Genomic DNA, 15,448 nt, shown 5'->3' with positions numbered 1-15,448 from the left:
AAAACAATTCAATAAAATCACCGGAAAAAAACAAAACGATGATGCCTTCGACTGCTGACAGATTTCACTCAGTATTGATGTCCTCCTCCTCTCACAGCCCGTTAAACCTGCGTCTGCGTTCAGACATAGATTTTCCATAGCTGTACACTTCTCCAAATGAGCTCTCTAGGTATTTCATTTAATTTCAAACCTTTATTTAAAACTCGATAGGCACTGAGGTCACCCTCATTTACAGTGACGTCGAGTGTACAATAGAACAGTGAGCAAGGGCAAACAAACAGTGAGCAAGACAGGATTAAAAGGAGAAAAAAAGAAAGAAAAAAAAAACTAAAAACAATTGCAATCGGTAGAATACAGTTTTTGCCACCAAGAGTTTAAAGGTAGAGGCAGAGGGGAGGACCTCCAACCGGAGAGTTTGCTGCAGAGTGTTCCATGTATTAGGGGCATCAATAAAAAAGGCTGTTTTACCTGAAGGTTTACCCAGGGTTAGGGTCTGAACGCGCATACGGAACCCGAAAAGAAAGCCAACTATTAGATCTGGTCACATAAGTACCAAGACTCCAGTCCAATAAAGATGAGATATAAGGAGGAAGCTTGCCACAGATGGCCTTGAAAACGAACAAGTTCCAGTGGTAACTGCGCCTCAGAGAAAGAGAGGGCCAGCCAACCTTGTCATAAAGTACGCAGTGGTGAGTGTCATAACTGTCCCCGGTAATAAACCTTAGAGCTGAGTGATAAACTGAGTCCAATTGTTTCAATGTAGATGAAGCTGCATGCCTATAGATAACCTGTGCAACTGTCCTTTGCGATGTCTACGCATGTCCGAGCAGGTGACATCAACTTAACTAGATCCAGTGTGACTGTTGTTGTTTTTAGACAGCTGGTTTGCTTAGCTTGTAAATGAATACTATTGGTCTTACCTTCTCTAAGAAATTAGTAGGTTAACGAATTAATTACGGCATTACGTTTATATTCCCGTGCAGCCGATAACTAATTAATATTGTTATGATTGATGCCAACATGCATTTGTCAACCACCAGGCACGTTCATTGAAAACATTCCACAACTGTCCACTTCCGGGTACGTGCGTCATTCCGTACCAACGCCGTCTTAAAACTGTACACACACAGGTGACTTGAAAAACGTGTTTTAAATACATTAATTAGTTCAATTAGCAACGTTTTTTTTTTTTTCACAAACACGCTACGCTGACAATGTTATGCGCATTACAAATCATGCCACCGACATAGGTCTATACGTCTCGATGCAAATCAAACTGAGACTCACTATGCAGTACTAGTGTTAACCAACAGAGGGAGACACATACTGGAACAAGTTGAGACCCATTGTATTTGAAACACTTTAGTTAGTTTTTTGTCAGGTTTCATTAATGTGATAAATGTTTTGATTTTATATTTGGTCACTGATATGCTTGGCTTCACTGACTTCAAAGACTAGGGGGAAGTATTCCCAGTCACGGTGAGTGTCTTTGGATAGAGGGTCTCTCTCTCTCCACCTCCCAGCTGTAGAGGGGACTGGGGCAGGGATCAGCCACACAATAGGTAGAAGAAACGCCAAACAGATGTTCCAGCCCCCACCCTGTCCCCCACCCTGCTCCCCCATCCAATGATGGGCAGGACAAGCTTTTCAAATCTCTCATGCACTTCAAAGGGGGAGGTCAACGTTTGGCCTGAGAGGTCAGTGAGATTGTTCCTCTGTTTCAGGAGATGATGCCATGTTAGTGAGATGCTGATTTTTATGGGCTCTCATTGAACTTTCTCAGTCAGAACCCATATTATATTCCTACACATGGGAAGTTATAATGTGGTGTTGATGACTGGGGAGCTACATTCTAGGCCTTTGCTAACCTATGCACATCAAGTTGTCAAACGTGAAAATCTGTGGCCTGGGGTGGTCCAGTGGTCTAGCACCGCGGTCGACAATGCACACATATGCCCATGTCGGCATGGGTTCGAACCCGGCCCATGCCCTGCTGACATGCCCTCTCTTCCTACTTTCCTGTCTGTCTTCACTGAATCTGTCCAATAAAATAAAAAATATGAGTTTTTTTTACTGTGTGTGTGTGTGTGTGTGTGTGTGCATGCTTACGTGCGTGTCTGTCTGTCTGTCTGTCTCTCAACCAAATGATTGCCAATTCATGTTAGGAAAGAGGTAGGCCTTAGGCACATGCATGTTGTTGTTGTTGTTGTTGTTGTTGTTGTTGTTGTTGTTGTGGCTCTATTGGAGGGTGCGTGTGTAAATCAGTAAACAAAGTGTAATTAACATGTATCAGAGATAAGGTGAAGGGCAGGAAAGCCATGCCCCCCTCATGTCCCCACAGAGAGAGAGGAAGAGAGGCCCTTCAGCACTTTTAATTGGCTCCCAGAGGAGGGCCGTTATTTATGTATTCAGTTACGCTCAGCTTTGCCCCTTCCTGCTTCATTCCTCTTTTGAGCAGGACACTCCGTTTCCCCAGCAACCGGGGCTCCAATCGCTCAGCCAGCTGCAGATTAGTTCAGCAGTGGGGGGTGGGGGGCGGGGGGCAGGGGGGTGGGGGGCGGGGGGTGGGGGGTAGGGGGGTAGGGGGTGGGGGCAGAGCCGATGATGGAAAAGGAGAGGAGGAGGGAGGTACGGAGGGAGGGATAGAGAGAGGGAAGGGGGTGGGGGTCATGAGAGAGGGAGGGGTGGGAAAAGTTGGAGAAAGAGAGAGAGGCAACGTTATTGAAAGAGAAGATAGTCAGAGTGAGAGAGAGAGAGAGAGAGCGAGAGAGAGTGTGTGTGTTGTGTGTATGTATGTGTGTGTTTGAGAGAGAAAAGGCAAAATAGTGAATTAAACTGCAAACATTTTAGCCTGCAGGCTGAGAGGGGAGGGATTGCCGTTTTTCCCCTTTTTTTTTCTGTGGAGAAACCTGGAGCCCTTCTGCTGCTTTGGGAGAGGAGGCAGGGGGCTATGCTGAGTGAGAGAAGTCAGAGGCAGCAGGGGTAGAGGGGTGTTCAAACGGAGGAGAAAGGCAAGTTGCTCCGAAGGAAGTCATGCGAGTGGATGCTGCCTTATCCAGTGTCAGATTTCACAAAATGAGAGACCACTGCAACAGCACTGTTACAGGGCTCATCCAGCTGAGAAAGGTAGGGTAAATGTGTGTGCGTGTGCGTGTGTGTGTGTGTATGTGTGTATGTGCGTGCGTGTGCGTGTGTGCGTGTGCACGCGTGTGTGTGTGTGTGTGTGTGTGTGTGTGTGTGTGTGCTTGTGTGCGTTTTATATTTGCTATGAATTTTAATTAGATTATTTACTCTAGGACTGAGACAAGTAACATGTATGTTACTTGTCTCTGTCCTAGAGTAAATAATCTATAAATTAATAAATAAATGTTTATTAATAAATTAATAAACGTGTATACACGTTTATTTATGTGGGTCTATCTATGTTGTGTTACTGACTGCCTTTCATGTTGTGTAAATGTTGGACTCCACACTTTGCCCTCATCAGTGAGTTAGTGAAAATAATGTTCTGTATATCTGTGCCAGTTAGACAATTGCCTGTGTGTGTGTGTGTGTGTGTGTGTGTGTGTGTGTGTGTGTGTGTGTGTGTGTGTGTGTGTGTGTGTGTGCGTGCGTGCGTGCGTGCGTGCGTGCTCGTGCATGTGCATGTGTGCAAGTGCTGTAATGTGTTTGTCCATTCATAGCACACTACAGCATAGCCCATCATGCGTTATGCCTCTGTTTATTTGAGCAGTATTACATGATGGTCTGCTTTGGCTCCGGTCTAAAGTGTGTTTGAATGTTGCTCAAGTAGGCTGTCCACAGAACCTCTCTGTAACAGGTCCATTACTCTGTCATGATAGAGTCACGGCAGAATACCTTCAGTACAGGCAAAGTCAACTGATACAGTCTAGTAGTAACAACCATGCAGAGCAGACAGTCCAAATGGACACCAGCTCTCATCATCTTCCTCTGAGAAATGAACCAAGACCAAGCAGGAGAGATGTGTCTCTCTAGAGTCTAGAGATAGGAGAACAGTGAGATAAAGCGTGCTAAAATGGGTGCCGACCGGTCAAGCTTGCAGGAGAGGAGGAGAGAGCAGAGGAGAGGAGTGGATAAGTGGATAAGTGAGGTGAGGCATTCTTTCTTCTCTGTGAACAATGGCAGCTCTTCATGCAGTCCCCTGGCCCCTGCATTGTTGTGAGTGAGTCAGGCAGCAGAAACAGAAACATCCCTAGAGGACTGGAGACTTTCTGGAGCTCAGCCCTGGGTTCATCTCTCTGACTGGGGGAAGGAAGTTGCTGACTGCTGGCTTTGCATTGGAGATGTGCAGGTCATCTATGGGTGACATAGCATATGAATGAGTGGAATGTGGTGGAGAGTGTTTTTGGTGACAACCGCATGTTTTTCATCTTGAAGAGATCTATTGTAAGCAATCTTCCTGAGTTCATTCATTTATTATGGCCCCTACAATGTTCTCAATTAGGTCATGTTACGCAACGGCTTGCCTTGTAAACGACATCAACGTCAAACAACACTTAAAGTAGAGCTCTATTCGACGTATCACGTGGATTGTCAGCTGTTATGAGACACACAGCAGCCAATTTAATTGGCTGAGCGGTTTACATTTTCTGGGAAGATGACAAAAGCTATGTTGCTCTGCGTTGGAAGCTGGTGTATTCTTAGCCTAACACACACACAGGCACACACACACTCACACACTCACACACACACACACACACACACAGACACACACACACACACACACACACACACACTCATGCAGTCTTATGTCGCAGTAGATGTTGGGAGAATTTTTTTCTCAATATGCAATGACATTGTAAACATATTTGTCTGTATGAGAACTTGAATGCCAGATGTTTAGTATTGTGACAACAACTGTGTCATTTCTCAATATGTCATCTCACAGTGTGCGGAACCGTCTTGCTAAATGGATCCCACTGAATAGAGAGAATAGAGAGAGCTGCGTTGGCCAAACTAGGACAGAAGTCATGCATTTTTGCTCTAGGAACTGGTCAATGCAAGAGCAATAGTCTTTGTGTGTGTGTGTTGTGTCAGTGTGTGTGTGTGTGTGTGTGTGTGTGTGTGTGTGTGTGTGCGCGCGCTTGTCTGTATGTGTGTGTGTCTGTGTGGATGTCTGTGTGCGAGTGTATGCGCATTGCGCATATGTGTATGTGTGTGTGGGTGTGTGTGTGTGTGTGTGACATCTGTCCTCTAGCTTAATGCAGCCAGTGACAGCAGGCTTTTGAGGACACAGCCACTTCACCACCCTCTTACAGAAAGCAGCTTTTGACAGGCACTCAGCAGGGCACTCCCTGGGACTAGAAGGACCCCACTGGGGCCCACAGGCACGGCAGAGGGACAGAACAGACTCCTACCATGGACAAGCTGTTGTCGTTACCACGGCGTCGCAGTCAGAATGCGTCCTGCAGTGTCCGTGAAGGAATTCCTGATGCCCAGGAGTTCAGGAAAGTCAGGGGGGAGGGGGTGGCGGGGGGTCTTGTGCATTGTGTGAGTGGTGGGGAGTGAGCCTTGGCTTTAGTCATTATCAAAGCCATCCCCCATCCCTTCCTCTATAGCCACCCCCCCCCCCCACACACACACACACACAGCACCCCTTTACACAGACACACACAAACACGCACTCACACACACATGCACACACACAGAGAGAGAACTGCGCTTGCAAGCTGCTGTTGTTGCTCTCAGTCCAAACCCCTGTCAGGTCAGTGAAGCCCGTGAAGGGCCTTGGTGGCCCGGCGCTGTATTAAACCAGAGGAAAACTGACTGTGGTTGTGGGAAAACAGGCGCTGCGATTTCAATTAGACCATTTCACAAGACATGACAGTGAAATCCCTCTCCTGCTGCGTTGTTTATAGTTCTAGTACCGTTTTGGAGGTTGTAGCGCCGAGTGGTACAGCCTTGAATGGAAAAAAGGCAGAGTCAGCTAAGTGTGGAAGGCTGTTAAACTGTGGTAATGGAAGATCTAACCAATCATCATGAGGACCCCAATGTTGTTGGCTTTGAGGAAATACTACACTGCCCGCTGTGTCCGCTGTGCCCACACACATTCACGCACAGATACGCGCGCACACACACACACACACACACACACACACACACACACACACACACACACACACACACACACACACACACACACACACACACACACACACACACTCTCTGGGCTTCAGTCACCACCAATACCACCATGGAAGGAGGAAAGGAGCATTCGGCACGTCCGTGTTTGAAAGGAATGTGTCCTCTTGGATGCATATCTGGCAACCCCATTCACAGGGTCATACTAATGTGGCTAGTGTGAAGACACAGCTTGTTGACTTTGGCTCCCGAGACCATGCTCTATGCAAGCGTCCTAGTGGAGGTGGAAAATGTTACAGTGTGTATTGTTTGTCTTGTAGTGTGTCTCTGAGCAATATAGATTTTAATCTGAAATCCCTAAATTCTAACCCAAATACTCTGTAAAGCGCGTGTTGGCTCTCCTTGTGAAGTTCCCACTTATTAATTGAATGAACTAAGCCATCTTGTTTCGAGAATAGCGGGGGCGTCTTGAGTGAGATTGTTTAGGCCCAGTTTTATTTTGTGCTTTTCTCAATACCGAAAACGACAGTGCTATACACGACACCATCATTACTTTAGAAGCACAAATAACACTGACAAAATACAGATACAAATACAGAGTTTTAAAATAACACACTGAAAAGAAAAAAAGTCCCTAACATTTAGAGTTCCTTTTCTCCAAATAAAAACGGAGAAGGTAATGCTGTTAGCCTACAATTACAGAGCTACTGTTTGATGAGAGTTATAAAGAATGTCTTGAGATTCATCCAAGTATAACAACTTAATGAGCATGGCTTTAGACACGCAGCAGACTGGCACCTTTGATCACACAGAAACACAGTATTCTCCCACAAACCAGGGAGCTTAATGAGCAGTTACTTTTGTCTGTCTGTCTGCCTGTCTGCCTGTCTGTCTGTCTGTCTGTCTGCATGTCTGTCTGCCTGCCTGCCTGTCTGCCTGCCTGCCTGCATGTCTGTCTGTCTGCCTGCCTGACTGTCTGCTTGCCTGTCTGCCTGTCTGTCTGTCTGTCGGCATGTCTGTTTGCCTGCCTGTCTGCCTGCCTGGCTGCCTATCTGTCTGTCTGTCTGTCTGTCTGTCTGTCTGTCTGTCTGTCTGTCCATCTCCAGCATGATCAGATAACATCAAATGATCACACTGACTGACTGCAGTATGCTGTGTTTCATGTGGGCTAGTCTCAATGCTCTCTTCTGCTCAGACTCACAGTGTTGCTGGTCATTGGGTGTGTGGGGGTCAGAGGGCTCATGCTCCGCAGCGCTGCAGAATTCCGTCTCCGGAAGAGCACTTTCCCAAGCTCTCGCCTTCGCTCCACTCCCAAGGGAACGGCAGTGGGAGAATTATAAAAAATCTGTTCTGCTTGGGTGTGCAGGGATGGGATCAGGAGTGCGATGGGAATGCTCAGGCGGAACCCCAGAAATGTAAAGGGAAAACAGGAAGAGAAAAAGGAGAATTTGGCAAGCGATTTCATCTGAGAGGCTGTGGCTAGGAGGAGGGGAAATATAATCCTGGACTGAAGAAGAAGTGAAGTGAATAAGTGCATTGCAGCGGGTTCATGTGTTGTTGGAAGGATATTCAAGGCATTCAGAAAGTATGTCAGTTCTTGTGTACCTGTCATGTTGAAAAGGGGTTAATATCACTTTTCCCGACAGTACAAGGGTGTAATACCAGACACTTCATTGTGCAGTGTCTGTATATTATGTATCACACATCCTTTGTATGAATAGGCAGTTTTGGGTGTCCCTGTAATAGGTTCCAAGAATGGTCTGGAATGGAAGACATGTCATGTTATCACCTGCCTTCATTGTGCATGTGTGCGTGCGTGCGTCCGTCCATCCGTGTGCGTGTGTGCGTACATGCGCAAGTGTGTCATTATGCGTGCAGGAGTGCTTAGGGCAAGCTGGTGGGGGGGGGGGGCAGAAATAGGAGGACAGGCTCATTGTAATTCATTGAATGGAATGAGGAAAAGTATCAAACACACATGCATACAATGAGCCAGTCCTCCGATCCCTACTTTCACTAGTCTCCCCTGAGGAGTCTAGTGAAAGTAGTGGGTGTGGGTGTGGGTGTGGATGTGGGTGCGCACGTGTGTTTGTATGTCTCTGCGCTTGAATTGAATGTGTGTGTTGAGTCTGTCAACCATTTTCCTGACCCCGAGGGGCCTGCACAGTGTCTCCCTCACCCAGACACGTGCACTCTTTCCCTCTCACACAGGAACGCCGTCGCAACCTCCTAGCCACCAGCAGCACTTCCATACCTACTTTTCTTTGGCAACACTGTAGCCCAGAGCACCTAGGCTATTTGCATAGTGAAGTTTGGTAAGCCGTCGACTTAATGGCCTGACTTATACTGTCACTGTGTGATTGATTATAGTCTGCTCCACATTCCACACACACACACACACACGCAAGGTGCAGGTGCACTCACAGCTCAGATCAGTGTTGTGCAAGACTTGTTTTGTTCATTTCCTGCATGCTGCATACATACACAGATTGACTGTAACTACTGTACGTCTGACTACAAATCAGACTGTATGGATCTGAGATAGATTCAACAAACAAACAATATTGGATCGGCTAAGCAGGCTACAGTTGTAATTGTGTTCCCATCAGAAGAGCGGTATTGGATCAGCTTATGATGAATAGGCTAGAATCTGAGGTGTAAAGCTGGCTGTAACTGTCTAAGGCAGTATTGGATCTCGTGCAGCCTACAGTTGTAGGCTTTCAGTAGAGCAGTATTGGATGCTAGAAAGTAGGCTAGAATGTGCGTTGTATTCGGTGGAGCAGGCTAGCTGCTGGGACTAGCGAGCTGGCAGAGTCTGTGGTCAGTGGAGCCAGCAGAGTAATTGGTAGCAGATTGGGATGAGTGAGGAGCAGTGTGGTGCAGGAGTCTCTCTCTCTCTCTCTCTCTCTCTCTCTCTCTCTGTATGGAGGAGGGGTTGACAGGCCTGTAGGGGAGGGGAGGAGGGGACGGAGGGACGATGCCCCGCCTCTGAGAGCATTTGAAATACGATCCTTCCTTCCAGATGGGGGGAAGATAGAGGGATTGTTTTCTCTGCCTCCCTGTCTGATTCATCCTCCTCTTCTCCTCTGTCCGCTAGTCCTCTCCTCTCGGATCCTCTTGAGATTTCTTGGGGTCTTCTCTTTTCTTCCGTTCTCTGCTCTTCTCTTCTCTTCTCTTCTTCTGTGCTCTTCTCTTTTCATCTCTTCACTCCTCTCCACTCCTCTCTTCTATCCTTTATTCTCTGCTCTTCTCTTCTCTTCTTCTCTGCTCTGCTCTTCTCTTCTCTTCTTCTCTGCTCTTCTCTTCTCTTCTCTTCTCTTCTCTTCTCTTCTCTTCTCTTCCTCTCTGCTCTTCTCTTTTCATCTCTTCACTCCTCTCCACTCCTCTCTTCTATCCTTTATTCTCTGCTCTTCTCTTCAATGATCCTCTTTTCTCTGATGTGTATACTGTACTGTATATTTCTTGGCAATGGGGGTGGTATCTTGGGATCATACAATATTAGTCTTTGTCATAAGGTCACCTTCCTCAGACTTGAAGAAAATAGGGTATACAATAGACAACCAGGGGTAAGGGTTGAGTATAATTAAAGTACCACAGTGTCCTTAAAATCACCCACACTCATCTCTCATGGCGCTTCTCCACTACCGTCCCGTACCGGAACCCGTGCTCCCGCTTTGTTTTGCTTTCCCCACTGCCAACTGGCCCGTACATTGCCGTAGTACCCGTACTGATTTTAGCTAGCAGTGGCCATCTGTGTCTGCTCCCTAGACTTTATCGCTGCTAAATGCTAACTCTTAAGTGCAACAATAACCCGCTAGCGGCACCATTTGAGTAGTGGGTTGTGGAATGGGACCTGCAAACTCCAAAGGGAGGTGAAGGGAATCCCTTACTAATAAAAGCCTGCGGTCTGTTGGAGAGGAGTGGGGTTTTCTGGTAATTTACAACCACTGACAGGTGGGGAGGAACTAGGTATTTTTTGTTGACCATGGAGTCACCCTCTGCTTCCCCCATGTTGACCTCAGTACATGTGCAGTGGTGAAAGCCGGTGTAACTGTTGATCTGTAACACACAGTGAGTTGGCAAGAAGAGGACGCAAGACACAGGATGTGACACCCTAAACCAGCAGTGCCATCGCCAATGTGTCTGTCTTCCCTCAAGAAACACAAGGACAAACAAGAGAATACGTGTTTGTGTCACGGTGTCGGTCTAGAACAGTCGTGGCTCTGAAATAGTAGAGTGGTGGTCAGACCTCTGGTAATGTGTATGCGCCATAATTATATATCCTGTGGTTCTCACTATGGGCCCAATTGTAATTTAAGGTTTGTTTACTAGTTTTCTGAGGTAATGTTTCACCCCATTCTTACAGTTCGTTGTGGTGTAGACAATAGACACTCTTGTCTCAGGCGAGGTTACAGTGGTACAACAAACCCACAATAACAACAAATGCTATACTTGGGTGTGAATACATAATGACAATACATAGCAAAGTTATATTTAGAATGGATTGATAAGAAGAAAGAACAAATTCATTGTTTGCAGTATCCCCTTTAGAGTTCCTGTCTCGTTGTTGTGTGGCTAACCCAGTTTTGTTGCTGTCTACTGGCCATCCTGGCCCACACGCTAACATGGAGGGAGAGAGAGGCAGGGGTGATGGGGGGGCCGGGGACAGGCATGGCAGGCTAGAGGGAGTCCCGCTGGGGCCTGGACGGCCTGTGTGTGTGTGTGTGTGTGTGTGTCTGTTTGTGTCTGTGTGTGTATGTGTGTGTCTGTGTGTGTATGTGTGTGTCTGTGTGTGTATGTGTGTGTCTGTGTGTGTGTGTGTGTGTTTCTGTTTGTGTCTGTGTGTGTCTGTGTGTGTATGTGTGTGTGTGTGTGCATGTCTGTTTGTGTCTGTGTGTGTCTGTGTGTATGTGTGTGTCTGTTTGTGTCTGTGTGTGTCTGTGTGTGTGTCTGTTTGTGTCTGTGTGTGTCTGTGTGTGTGTCTGTTTGTGTCTGTGTGTGTCTGTGTGTGTGTGTGTGTGTCTGTTTGTGTCTGTGTGTGTCTGTGTGTCTGTTTGTGTCTGTGTGTGTGTCTGTGTGTGTCTGTGTGTATGTGTGTGTGTGTGAGTGTGTGTCGGTTTGTGTCTGTGTGTGTCTGTGTGTTTCCCCAGGGGCAGACTGATAGGGATGTTTACTACATCCACTGAGGAAACGCAGAGATCCCCATGGTGAGGAACAGAGAGAGAGAGAGAGAGATAGTGATAAAACCGGGACTAAAACTAGTGGGAGAAGGAGGGAGATTTGAGCAGAAGGAGAGTGGAATAGTGAGAGGGAGAGAAAACAGATAGGGAGAGATAGAGAAATAGAAATGGAGAGAAAGAGAGAGGGGGTAGTAGAGAATGAGAGATGGACAGCTAAGGGGAGATAGAGTGGAGAGGTAGAAAGGGGATAAAGAGTGTGAGTGAGTGGGTCTAGAGGCCTGTAAGCACACCCTGCTGGCCTGCTTGGCTCCCTTCCAGACCCCTGCTACGGAATCAGCTTGGTAAAGAGGCAGAGGCCCGGACCGGACTGAGGGAAGGAGAGAGAGAGAAAGAGATGGAGAGCGAGAGGGAAGGAGAGATAGAGAGAGAGAGAGAGAGAGAGAGAGAGAGAGAGAGAGAGAGAGAGAGAGAGAGAAAGAAAGAGAGAGAGAGGGAGAAAGAGACTGACTGCTGAGCCCAGATAAAATTCCATTGTTTATTTGCCCACCCCCACCCCGACCCCCACCCCCACCCCCACCCCCACCTCCCTCCCTCCCTCCTTCCACTCCATACAGCATTCACCTCCACCAGTACAAAACTCCTCCCCTCTCCCCTACTACTCTTTTGAAAAGCTGATGAATCTCTGTCAAACTGAACCAGGTCAAGCCAGCATGTCAGCTGGTGAAATCACACACAAACACACATGCATATGCACAAGTGTGCGCGCACACACACACACACACACACACACACACACACACACACCATGTCATATTTGGCACCAGATCCTGCAGGGGCTGAAAACAAATTGGCAGCACTGTACCTTTCTCGTGAAACTTTGGAATGCGAGAGTTCAGAGCAAAAGAGAGGCTCAGGATTAAGAAACGACCTCGCTCCCTCCCCCCTCCCCTTCCTCCGCCACTCATCCCTCTATCCCTCCCTCCGTCTCTCCCCCCACATAGCTCCCTGTCATATTATTTCTCTCCTACAGCACAAGAGAGTGAGAGAGGGAAAGAGAGAAAAAAGAAGAAAAAAAGACTGCAAAGTTCGCTGTTCCGCCGAGAGCTCGCTAAATGTGAAGTGGTGCGTTAAATTGATTGCAGACGAGACTAAAGCATGTGCTTAAAGAAAACCATATCTTGTGGGTGATATGGCCTCTAAACTCACTCATTTCGAGAGAAAATGAAAAGAACCGTTTCTCTTGCACTGCACTATTCCTTACATCGGTGTTCTCTCTATTTCCCAACTGTTGCTTTGCTAATACCTATCTTCACCAATTGCTGTTACCTCAAAATAGTCCTCACCAGATGAATGTTTGGGCCATTTGAAGCAGCTTCCCAATGTGTTCTATTAGGCCTATAAGGTTCTTGATTGGGGGAGGGCAGTGGTGAGAGTAGGACCACTAGGATGGAGCCTCTGGGACGGTCCCTCCTCAGTGTAGCGTCACATCATAATGGCTGTGATATGTGGTCTGCCGCCGTGGGCGACTTGTCCTTTTTAGGTACATGGAAATTACAGAGAGCGCTCCCCACTTGGAGCCTGTCGGAGGGAGAGAGGAGCATGATGTCATGGCTTTAGAGTGGTTCCAGTGGGGCTGGACGGTCGGGAGGATGAAGGCTTTATGAGAAGCAGCTGTGAGGAGCGGCAGGCAGGCAGGCAGGCCTCCAGAGCACTGGGAACGGCCCCGGCTCTATCTCACTGACATCACACACCGTAGGAACTTAACGCTGAAAATGCCAATGCCTTTATCACTGACACACAACACTCAAGGGGGAACTCAACACTGACCACACTAGGAACTGACCACTGTCAACACTACTGACCACACTACTGACAACACTAGGAACTTGCTGTAACAGAGACAACAGACTAGGAACTGAACAGTGAAAGCTAGCTGTCATACCAAGAGTGTCACTAACTTGCAAAGACACCACTCACACAGACACTGACAGCACCATGTCTAACCCTAACAGCGTGAATGAGAGATCCAGTCGCGACAGGAATGCATTTGTATAAAGTCACAGATGGGGATGAGAAACTGGAATGTGAAGTTCACAGTGGAAAGTTTAGGGTAGTGCGTTTGGCTATAGCGTGGGGGAATGTTACTGGTCTATAGTGTGTGTGTGTGTGTGTGTGTGTGTGTGTGTGTCTGTGTGTGTGTGTGTGTGTGTGTGTGTGTCTTGCCATGTGAAAGGCTGTCCAGGATGTCAGTGTGGGGCTTCTATTGTCCAGATAGGCCAGGCCCAGTGAAGTGATTTGTGTGGGTTACAGCAGTGTGTGTCTTTGTGCAGCTCTTTGTGGAGAAGGGATTTATGGCGTCAACGCAGATGGTCAGAGTCCCACACCTCTGTCACAATTTCACTATCCCTGTCTTCTCTCTCTCTCTCTCTCTCGCTCTCTCTCTCACACACACACACACACACACACACATACACACACACACAAAAATCATGCACTCATACACTATTTCACACATACTTGAAGACATTATAGACATTCCAGACACGTTCAAACACACATGAATCAAAAATAAAGGCACAGCATCTTTCACCAACATACCCTAGAATATTCACATACCATTGACCCCTTCTTACCAACCCCCCCCCCCCCCAATCTTCCTGCAGTCTCCTGTGATGTTTATGGAACTCTAGCTGTGTCCAGACACCCAGGGACCGTCCATCTCTCTGCTGATAGACAGGGATCTCCTTATACCACTGATAGTGGGCTGTGATGCCCTGCTGCTGACCCTGGCTGTAGCTAATGCTATCTAACGCTATCACTCCTGATCGTCTGCTGGCAGGAATGTACTTAGGCTAGACTCCAATCGGCTATAGGGACCTATGCCAAGCACTGGTCAGGGATATTGAACCTCTACTGCATTCAGCTGAATTGGAGAAGGGTGTAGGGCCCAGGGAGGACCCCTTTGAATTGGAATCCACTGTTTGCGGTCGGAAAGGTTCGGCTCCTATCTATTTGGGGCGCCTTTTTGCTTCCAATAAAGCGCACTGCACAACATGACGTTTTTAGTGGCCATGGCCGCTAAGTTGGTGATTTTATTTAGCAACGTTTCAGTTAAGGGGAGACGAAGGGCAGGTCTCCGGCAATGAGTGGATGGGGATAACTGAACATGAGATGAAGATATCCATTGTCCTCCTCGCTAATTTGGATTTCACCATTGTCTCACGTCAGAAGCGTGACTCTGTCTGCTGATAATTATTTTTTATTTATCAGATAAATAGTTAAAGTTGTATTGCTGCAGTGTTTACTGGTGGTCAACAAGTGGTTTTGCAGATATTCCGAGAGATAGAAAATGTTTCTAAATGGAATTCTAAATACGAAGTGAAACAAGATATCAGATGTTTGTCTACGAAGCCAATAATACATCCTTGCTATCAGTAGGCCAGTAGCATCACCCTCTGTTAGCCTTCAGCCTCTCCTCCTTCTCCCTCACTTGTCCACACATATCCACCCAGCCTGCCTGAGGCCCCTGAACAATACCCCCTTCCCAAACTTCCTCTGCCATTGGCTTGTATCGCCTGTCACACCAATCACGCGTCACAGAGCGAAGGTCAGGGTGTTGCTCAGGTAGGGGTCGCCGGGGTCACACTCCACCGTGAGGTTTTTATTGGCCACAACAGATGGCCTTCCATGGCCACATCATTGTGGAGGCGGCCATTTTTGTCTCTCTAGGTCAGGGTTAGCCAACAATGGCTAGCAGAAACAAAGAGCTAGCTATACAGCCAAGAACTGTCGTAGTCTCCAATAGCGTTACCCCAGAAACGGACGGAGCGCAGTAAAGCTGACAATGCTGTTCGATTTACTGCCTTTACAAAACATGCGATTCGCTCGTTGTCACTTTTGGGGGAAGCTAGCTAGCCTAGCACCTGACAGGAATGACTCACTCAGCGAGCTGGAGCGCCTGTGTAGGCCTAGTAGTCAAACACAGTAACACTCAACTCTCCACGTGACAATAAAATGTTACTCAGTCGTGTTTTCTGAGCACACAGAACAAGTTCATCTATTCCTACTGATTACTTTCTCAGTAACGCAGTCAGAATTCCATTCCAGAGCCTCCGTTGAACAGCACTTTGTGTTTTCGCCCGGGGCTCCCAAACAATGACGAGAGAGTG

The sequence above is a fragment of the Nansenia antarctica genome (genome assembly GCF_963989245.1).
Source record: "Nansenia antarctica genome assembly, chromosome: 14".
NCBI lineage: Eukaryota > Metazoa > Chordata > Actinopteri > Argentiniformes > Microstomatidae > Nansenia > Nansenia antarctica.
This window is presented reverse-complemented; position numbering follows the sequence as displayed.